Source organism: Protomyctophum parallelum (genome assembly GCF_964188405.1).
Source record: "Protomyctophum parallelum genome assembly, chromosome: 15".
NCBI classification, from domain to species: Eukaryota; Metazoa; Chordata; class Actinopteri; order Myctophiformes; family Myctophidae; genus Protomyctophum; species Protomyctophum parallelum.
Window position 1 is genome coordinate 26,725,155 of NC_139710.1, and position 9,866 is coordinate 26,735,020.

Below are 9,866 nucleotides of genomic sequence, written 5' to 3' on the forward strand. Positions count from 1 at the left end.
AAGTTTCAGTTTTGGACATAGGAGGTTTCCACCCGACAGTGGATGGAAGACAGGGAGAGAGAGAGAGAGAGAGAGAGAGAGAGATAGAGATTTATAATCTGAATAAGCGACTCTTCGTTGTGGTGGTGGTCGTGCAAGCCAATCAGTAGCGAGTCAATGGTCCCCTCTGTTCTGCGTTCAGCTTTTTCTCCGCCGGCGGTGAAGGGCAAGGTTGGAACAGTGTTGCCATGTCTGCTTAAGTCGTTTGTAAATATTGGTCGTTGGGGGGGGGGGGGGGGGGGGTTGCGGTATTTGGGGGCTTGGGGGCTTGTTTTACGAAAGTGTCGGCTGCTCATTTGTGTTGATAAAATATTTAAAAATAATATTCAAAATGTTTTCAATGTTTCTTTTCGAGGGGCGCTATATGCACAGCTTTGTGTGTATGTGTGTCCGTCTGTTTGAGCACGGAATGTGATATGATGATTTTCAAATATCCGATGCATGCATATAGGTTTCTAAAGTGCTCACGTGGCCCATACGTACAGTTGCTTGTCTTGGTTTCATATACCATGGTTGCTTATTTCTCTCGCAATATCTGGCAACACGGGGTTGGATCAGGGAACATAGTCAGTGAGAGTGGTGGCGGTGTGCGGTGGGTGGGGGGTGGCTGGTACGGTGGGTGGGTGGTGACGGGGAGACGACATATAATAGACATTAATTAAATGTCAGCCTTCTGGAGTCAGCCCTTCGATAAGAGGCTGCAGCTGTGAAAATTCGATTGTCGCGCGGGGGATCCTATATTCTCGGTAGCTAAATGAGAGACGCCGAGGTCGACAAAACAATCAGCCTCCCTCCTCTGCCGCGTCCCCTAGATAAGGAGCGACGGCGGCGGTCGCTCGCTCGGTCGGTCGGCGTGCGTCGAAGAAGTACAACGATTTAGTTGAGTTTTTGCTCAAGTAAAAGTAGCAATATTGAACATTATCGTGTCACGTATACTCTGCCCCTGTACTGTGCCCAGGGCCCTGTGGCGAGTGACTTTGCCCAGTGTGTATTCCTCCGGCCGCTCCCCTCTCCTCCTGGGTCTCTGGTTCTTAGAGTGGACTCACCTGCGGGTGTCGGGCCGTGCCTATAGTTGGCTAACGAGCCACAGAGACTATTCAAAGACTGCCTGCGTGACAGCCAGTGTTGTTTTCGTCGACTAAAACTAAGATGAAAAATGTTCGTCGACTACCTTTTTTCACTGACTATAAAACTAAATAAAAACGAAATAAAAACGAATCTATAATGACTAAAACTAAGACTAAATATACTGACAATTTCGTCGACAAATAAAAACTAGACTAACATGTTAGTAAGGGACTAGTGGACAAGAGATCCAGTTTTATGCTGGGTTGCATGCTGAAAATAGCAGATATACAATATCACAATGCGTCACTGAAAATAGCAGATATATACAATCTCACAACGTGTCGCAGTGTTGAGCTTATGACTAAAACTAAAATCAAACATTGCTGCCAAAAACCACACTGACGACAGCTCTCTGTGCCGGGTCATTGTATCGTTGGAGGTTATTCTGGGTTTTCCTAGAATTGTCCTGTTATGTATTTCACCAGCTGTTTGCATTATCATTTAAGTGAAGTCTCTGTTGAAAGTACCTCCTTGGTTTCCTGCCTTATACTTTGATATTGAGTTCTGCATTTGCGGATCCAAAACGCATCCCATGCAGGTCCTCACATAATATCGTCACTGTCGGGCTGAGACCTCTTTCATTCTTTCTCGTTTTGTTTGTAAATTAACGCCCCTATAGTTGATAATAATACTACCGCGTCACACAAAAGTAAATCTGTCATCAGCAAATCGACATGTGGATCTGCTACTCTGCTTTGTAATTGACAGAAAATAAGTAATTATGGGTGGTGTACGACTCCTTTCAGTACAGTACTTGGGTAAATGGACTTAGTTACTTTCCCATCACTCGTCCTTGGTGTGTGTGTGTGTGTGTGTGTGTGAGAGTGTGTGAGTGTGTGGGGGGGTCATCATCCTCAGCTTTAGTGGAGTCCTTTGCATATGGCATCAGCAGGCGGGGCGTATTGGCGAAAACCTCTTTTTAATGGGGCTTAAATGGAAGCCTTTATAACCGCCGTGATGAGAACGCAGAGTGATGCTCGTTGAATGCATAGAGCACCCGAGGTTAAAACGTCTGAATCCTCCTTTACGGGGCCTTTATTGAGCTGTACCCCCCCCCCCCCCCCTCATTTCAGATGGATTATGGGGCTGTCCAATATGGCTGAGCTCCCTTTTCTGTAATGTCTCTCGCTAATAAAGTACCGTGGCGTCTGGCCAAAAAAGGTTTTAAAGACGTGCGCGGCGTGCGTGCGTGTGTGGCGCGCCCGCACGGCGTTCCTTTCCTTTCCGCTACGATACGAGCAGAATCAGCCCAACCACGCAGCTCTCAGTAATCATCAAATATTTACTTCCGCAGGGCTTTTATCCCCCGACTCCGTCTAAAACACAGACAAAGTGGAAAATGCACAGGTTTAGAAGCAGGTGTATTTTTGGAAGTTATTATGCAATGTCGCCCGCCCCGTTACCCTTGGAATGCTTTGCTTATTTTTTTTCTTTTTTTAGGATTTGGGACGTCATAGGCTTTGTATGCACAACACGAAGATCTCATGAAAAGCATTTAGTGGTGGACTTAGGGCCGATTCATACTCCTATTTTACCGCTGTTTCGGCGCTGTAGCGCCGAAATGATTTTGGCTCGTCAGAAATTTTCAGTAGCACCGAAGAGCCGACTTTAGGACGGTACACAGCGGGTGCAGCCACACTGCGGGTGCACGGCTGGATGACTCATACACCTATTTTAGAGCCGAATAAAAGTCGGTTCGGCGCTGTAGAGAGCCTACAATGTGACGTCATTTGAGTCCTAAAGTCGGCTCTTCGGTGCTACTGAAAACTGACGAGCCGAAATCATTTCGGCACTACAGCGCCGAAACAGCGGTAAAATAGGAGTATGAATCGGCCCTAAGACTGAAACATGTATACCTTTACAAGTGTGTGACTTCCATCTATACTTACTTTGTCGACGTTTTCTATTAACCTGTCCAACTGGTTCACGTTCAAACGCACATCCGCCCGAGTGATGGCCGACACAGTTATGTTTTATGAGGCTGGGACGAGACACACACGTGTCAATGCCACAATTAATGCACAAATTGGAACTCACTGAAACAACACACACACACGCGCAAACACAGACACACACACACACACACACACACACACACACACCATTTGACCATGTCTGCTTATTATAACTAAGCGTCCTTGAGCTTGTTTCTCTCTAAAGTTGCGTGCAGATATTTGCAGTTGCTTATTTGGGCTTGTTTCCTAAATGTCGTTTAAACCAGTGGTTCTCAAACGTGTCAACGACCCCACCCCCCAAAAACAAAACAAAAATCGTGAGCTTGTAGATCTTATATATAGGCTTAAAGTGCTATCATAAAATATAGGACTCCATTGGGCCGTGTTTTCATAGACCTGGTTGCTCATTCCTCTCGCATAACCTGGCAACAGTGACAGTTTGAGCCATTCCTTCAGAGAGTGCTGTGTGTGCTGTACATACAGCACACAGGCGCACGCCAGCGGTTAGTCTAGCCCATTCTGGGCGGGGAACCCCTTTTGGTGTTTTAAGCATTACATGTTACACTTTAGCTATTGAAAAATAGCAGATCTACAAGCTTGTATAGGTCTGCTATTTCTTTTTAATCGTGAAAATGTGGCACGAATCTTCCAATAATATATTCTTTCAGAGAGGACATTTTTAACTCAAACCTTTGCTTCTGGAACAACGTATTTTCAGATGCAGGGAGGGGGGGGGAAGGGGTCGGCGGCCAAATACATAACACTTTTGGGGTCCTTGACATGAAATATTGAGCGCTAAAAACATAGGTATTTCATTTTTTTTTTATTCGACGTCAGGCCTAAACGGGCTATAGTCTGTGCAGGGGGAGAAGAATGAGGGGGTTTTCCCCACCGGCACCGGGGCCCGTGCACTGACCCGGCAAAGCTGAGAACTCCATGATAAGCCTGTCATTTTGGAGCAAAACCATCCTCCTATAATCTCTCGTATATAGCCACGCGCACGTGCGTGTGTGTGTGCGTGTAAATGTGTGTGCGCGTGCGTGTGCATGTTTGTGCGCACGTGCGGTTATAAAGTGGGAGAGGACACACAGAGTGAGCTTCAGTTACAAGAGGTGTATGTATCAGTGCGAGGGCGGCTGGAAGCAGATATGTCCCGCGGAACCATTTCCCGTGTGCAGCGCCAACACAAAAAAGGCCCGCTGACCCTGCCATGCTGCTGAATTGGTCATTTAGCACCATTCTGACCTGAGATCAGATTCTAAGAATCGACTTTAAAAAAATAGCAGACCTATACAAGCTCATAGCGCGCCACTCGGTGGCGCGCTATGAGCTTGGAGAACTCTTGTCGACGGCCTAAACCCCAGAAGGGGTAATAGGCGTAAGTAACTTAAAAAATAAATAAAAATAAATAAAGAATCAAAGCCAATATTCATACAGAAAACGCAAGCACTGTGACGCACGCCACGCACACACGCGCGCGCACGCGGACACACACACACACACACACACACACACACACACACACACACACACACACACACACACACACACACACACCGCCATCGATTTCGACAGTCGATCCGCAGCCTATGTGTTAATGGGCTTTTAAGGGCCGGGGGGTGGGGCGTCTAATGGGAGCTTAGAGACAAAGTAACGACTGGGCAGAATCTGAGCGATATGCCAGACTCTGGTCTGCTTTCGGAAGGGTCCCAGACCTCTGACCCACACCCGTATTTTTTTCGGGTGCAGGGTCAGTTAAATTTTGGGATCATAATCAATCAAAAGAACTTTGATTTGATTAAAGTTTTTCTTTGAGAACATATTTAACTTGAAAGCAAACATACAACAATACTTTTCTGTAAACGTTTTGAAAACTTCCCTTAAACGTTTGGCTATATATAATGACAGCACCACCCGGTTGGAAGTGGTTTACGATTCTGAACACATCGGCTTGCACGACGACTATCGATTCCGATGTCAAACGTGTGGCGATCGACATCCCGCATGAGTCCCAACATCTGATGAGTCTGACTTCAGCCAGAGATGCTATGCAGAGCCCTGCAGTGAAGGAGAGGATGCTGTGCATGCATGCGGGCCTCTATCTGGGACAGTTATTTTGGGAAGCAGGGGAGCTACGTATATACTTGGGTCTTTAACAGGCCGTTGACAGCTCCAATACAGCAGTGTGACATTAACGCAACGGCACAATGAGCGAGAAAAGGCGGTGGGGGACGACAAACCACACATGTGATGACCCGTGCAGTCAGTCAGCGCTATACCTTTTAGATCTGTTTGGTTTCTGCCACAGTAAGACGAGAGCACTGTCACGTCTTTTAACGCTGATCTGCCACATGGCGACTGCTTTGGACTGGAGGCCTCTGTGCTGTACTTGCTGATTTATACATGTCTAGAGGTCGGGATCCTTTAGGAATTTCACGAGATATATATTTATATATATAAATATATATATGGCATCTTTGGGCCGGTGAAGACCACAAATGCCAGGGCCGATTTTCTGAGCCCAGTCCGTGCTTGGTCCAGGGACCGTCTGGGTTACTTGAGGGGGTTCCAAATGGCCGCTTATACTTGGCGGGGGGCATCCTTTTGTCTGACGGGGCATACGTCCGACACTGCGCTGGGGGTCGGGAGAGGGTTGCGGTTAGGTTTAGGTGTCTGCCCCGGGGGAGGTTAGGGTTAGGGTGAGGGTTTTAGGTAGGTTGTCGATCGGACCAATGATCCGTCGGATCAAAGTATAGTAACCATACTTGGCCGGTACTAGCCTCCATTTAGGCTTCCATTTGGTTCCATTTGTACACTCTCAGGGTCATGGTGGTCCTTGGAATTAAAGTTGGAGAACCACCGCGGGATGTATATTGTATAAGCAGACGTGGAGTCCACATAACCAGGTCTGACTAGTGGGATAAAAAAACGGGCAACGGTCAAATGTGATGGAACCCATTCCGGTTCCTCACATGGATCCGGATCCGGTTCTTCAGGTTCCACGGGTGCTGGATCATAGTATGGTATAAATCATAGTCAAAGTAACGACCCTCACAGGTTGCACAAGTGCAACACGGCGAACCAGTCCACTTTGCACACCATTATGTGCATGGGCTGAACGTGCCTCGACAAGTGACTTCTATATTTACCCACCTCTTCCAGGTGGCATCTTGTAAATTAGAACACGGCTATTCACAGCCTGTGCAAGTCTCAACACGTATGCTACTGTACACAGGTGGGGCAGGCAAACCGTGCCGTGTCCACGACCTTTACTGTTACTGCATGTAGGCTACGCCACGTACATTTTACCACTGGGTGGAAAAATACTAAAATGTTTTACTTAAGCCAAAGTAAAAGTCTTCAATACTGCAATGTAGAAATGTATGTATTTGAGTAGAACGTACATTTAAAGTAATAGTACACATTACAGAAAGATGTCCTGTTTCACAAGTTCACAATATATAAACATAATTTGAAAATATAGCCAAACTACAAGCTCATTGTGAGCTTGTAGTTTGGCTACAAGGCCTAGGTGTCCTGACCCCTTATCCATATATTATGGATAACAGCGTGGACTTAGATTCGTCTCAACTGCTCAATTGTAGTGGCATAAAAGTATAATATTTTCCTCTGAGATGAGTAGAAGTAAAAGTGTTGAAAATAAGGTGCAAAGATACCACAAAACACAGTAAATTACTCAAGTACTTAGTTACTTTAGGCCACTGCATAATACATCTGTGACTAATCGCTGTGTGGAGCACACATCTGTGATTACGGATGGGGGGCACTTTTAATACAAAAAACATGCATTAGAATATAAACAGTCGCTGTTTCAGTTACTGTTTATTTTTTGCCCAAATTGCTATGGTCGGGGTGTCATATAATATTTAGCACATGGCTCACTGTTATTTCCATGCAGCGATAACAGTACTTTTGTCTTGTGCTCACCAGCTGCGGCGCTGAGAGTAAAGGCGCTGATTGGCGGTGTTGTGTTTTGAGGAGAGACACTTTAATTATACGCCGCCACCACATCCCTCTCGAGGCTGGGACGAGACACAAAGGTTGACGTTCACATATTATGGATAGAAAAGTTTACAGTTACTGTAAACAGACTGTAAAATGTCAAAATGTCCAACCTTTGGAGAGGAAAATGAACTCAAATAACGAAACCCTCCTCCCAGGGCTCCCACAGGTGTATTTTATATACTTTCTGAACTCAATCAATGCCACATATTGCACACATTTGGAACTCACTGAAACAACACACACACACACACACACACACACACACACACACACACACACACACACACACACACACACACACACACAAAACTGTGCCAACTGCCAAGTAACGCTCCACTTCTCCTGTGGTGTCTCTCTCTCTCTTTAAGTTAAGTTGGAGAGAGACCAGAGCACTGACTGAGTGAGCGCTGAGTGGAGTTCTATATAGGATCACTTTGCTCCCTGTCAGATCCAGTCAGCCATCTGAAACATTGCATCCAGTTTAGCTGGAGGTGACTTACCTCCATTACTGGCTGGCTGGTCCTTCCACGGCTCCTAGTCCTGATGCTCCTCCTGCTGCCACAGACCGCTGCTTTCCTTCCCCCCCCCCAAAGCTGTCTGCCTGTCAGGGCTTCTGAATGTGTAAAGCAGTGCTATATCTATGCAAGCTAGGTACAGCTAGCATCAGCTAGCTGCTGGAGTACTGGAGAGAGAGAGAGAGAGAGAGATGACATGTACACACACACACACACACACACACACACACACACACACACACACACACACACACACACACACACACACACACACACACACACACACACACACACACAGTATACAGAGAGGCAGAGCTTGTTTGGGGTTCTTTGTTGTTGTTGTTGTTAGTTGCTTGGTAATGTCTCTCTCTCTCTCTCCTTCCATCCACCTCTCTCTCTCTCCTTCCATCCACCTCTCTCTCTCATCCCTCTCTCTTTGTCTCTCTCTTGTTCTTCCTGTGTGATGATCTCTCCGTCCCATCTCCCATGAACTGAGAGCACTGACACATTCCTACATAAACACTCTCTCCCCTCCTTCCCTCTCCTTACAGTATAGCCTTGTTGCCTCTCTCTCTCTCTCTTTCTCTGTCCCACTCCCTCCCACTCCTCTCTCGCTCACTCTTTCACTCTGAGAATAACTGCCCTATACCTCCCCCATCCATCCCCCCCCCCCCCCCCCCTCTCTCTCTCTCTCTCTCTTTTCACATCATCCCACTCTTTCTCTCTTTTTTGTTTTTGTTGCTGTCATGGCGTCATCCACTGTTCTCTTCAACCATTACTCTCTACCTGCCTCTGCTCTCTCTCTCTCTCTCTCTCTCTCTCTCTCTGTGTTCTTTTCTTGGCATTGCGCCCGGAGGATTCTGTTATCCATCTCAGCTCACTCCACTGCATCTCTGTACGCCTGTATGGCCTCACGCACACACTCACACATGCATGTGTGTGTGTGTGTGTGTGTGTGTGTGTGTGTGTTTGCTACTGCAAGGGGCACATGTTTCCAAGTATACGGCAGAATTGGAGAAAATAGACATTGTGAATTTGTGACAATTTGTGAGGACTATTTTCTGTACATAAGCCAGCGGTTAGTCTAGTCTGTGCAGGGGAGACTAACCGTGCAGGGGTGTGTGTGTATGTGTGTGGGGGGGGGGGGGGGTTGCACTTGTGTAGGCGGGAAGAAAACAAGAAATGATTACATAGTAATATTTGTCAGGTGAAATAAGCGCTGTCTCCGTTGTGTTCTTATTCCCCCATAACGTGTACATGTTGTTTGTGTTCGTTTCCGACGTTCTGTTCGTGGTTCAATCATTGTGCTTTGTTGTGACTTTGCTGCTTAACATTAGTTATGAGCTGTCCGCACCCCCCCCCCCCCCCCCCCCCCGCCCCACACCTTGGATGGGCTGCGCTGTTTCACCCGCGTTTATTTTTAAGTTATATCGAGTGACGTTTGAACATTGCAAACGTGTCAAATAACCAATATAAGTATTTATTCAAAAATGTTCTTGTTGTGACCAAACATGACAATAAACACAATGTTTTGGGCAGAAGAAAAAAAAGGCAGGGTACAACACTATTTTTTTTGTTTTTCTTCTTGGTAATTGGTAATTATTTGATCGGTAGGGTCACAAGAAACACCTATAAAAACTTTGCTCAATACTGACAGGCTCCAACCGGTCAGCAAGTGGATTCATCAATGTATGTGTCACGTCCTGTCCTAGGACGTACCACGCCTGGACCGCCGTCCTTATGTTTGCCCTTCCACCCCTGTGTGTTTCCCCGCCCCCCTGTTAGACTGACACCTGTGAACTCAGCTGCGGACAATATTGCCAGCACGGCTTGTTGGTATTTATATGTTGCTCCTGTGCTATTCTGTGTTGAGTCTTAATTGTTTCCATGACACGTCGCGTGTGTTTTGACCTGTGTTGCTGGCCCTGTGAGGCACTCCTTTCGAATCCTGTGATTCAGAGTTCTGTTTAATAAAGCCCAGTTCCAGTACTCCTGTGTGACCGTCCTGCTTCCTTCCGACACCGTGACAGTATGTATATATTTTAAGCCAATAAAAACTGCAACGCTGCAACGCTCTTGATGTCAATAACCATTATAAAAAAATAAAATAAAATAGAGCGCGGGTGGATGAAAGTTGACACGAAAAGGTAGTAGTGCTATTCTAGCATCATGATGGACCTAGCTAGAGCTAGTTCAAGCCCAA

The 9,866-nt window shown here is 46.4% G+C and overlaps 1 protein-coding gene across 1 annotated transcript in view; it reads right to left on the reverse strand.

The window, feature by feature from the left end:
• Window positions 1-7,661, reverse strand: part of lzts1 (leucine zipper, putative tumor suppressor 1) — a gene marked incomplete at its 3' end in the record, with an annotated part of 48,588 nt that extends 40,927 nt beyond the window's left edge. The window contains exon 1 of the mRNA XM_083783400.1: window positions 7,649-7,661. The remainder of the gene's footprint in view (window positions 1-7,648) is intronic.
• Window positions 7,662-9,866: the final 2,205 nt, after the last annotated feature.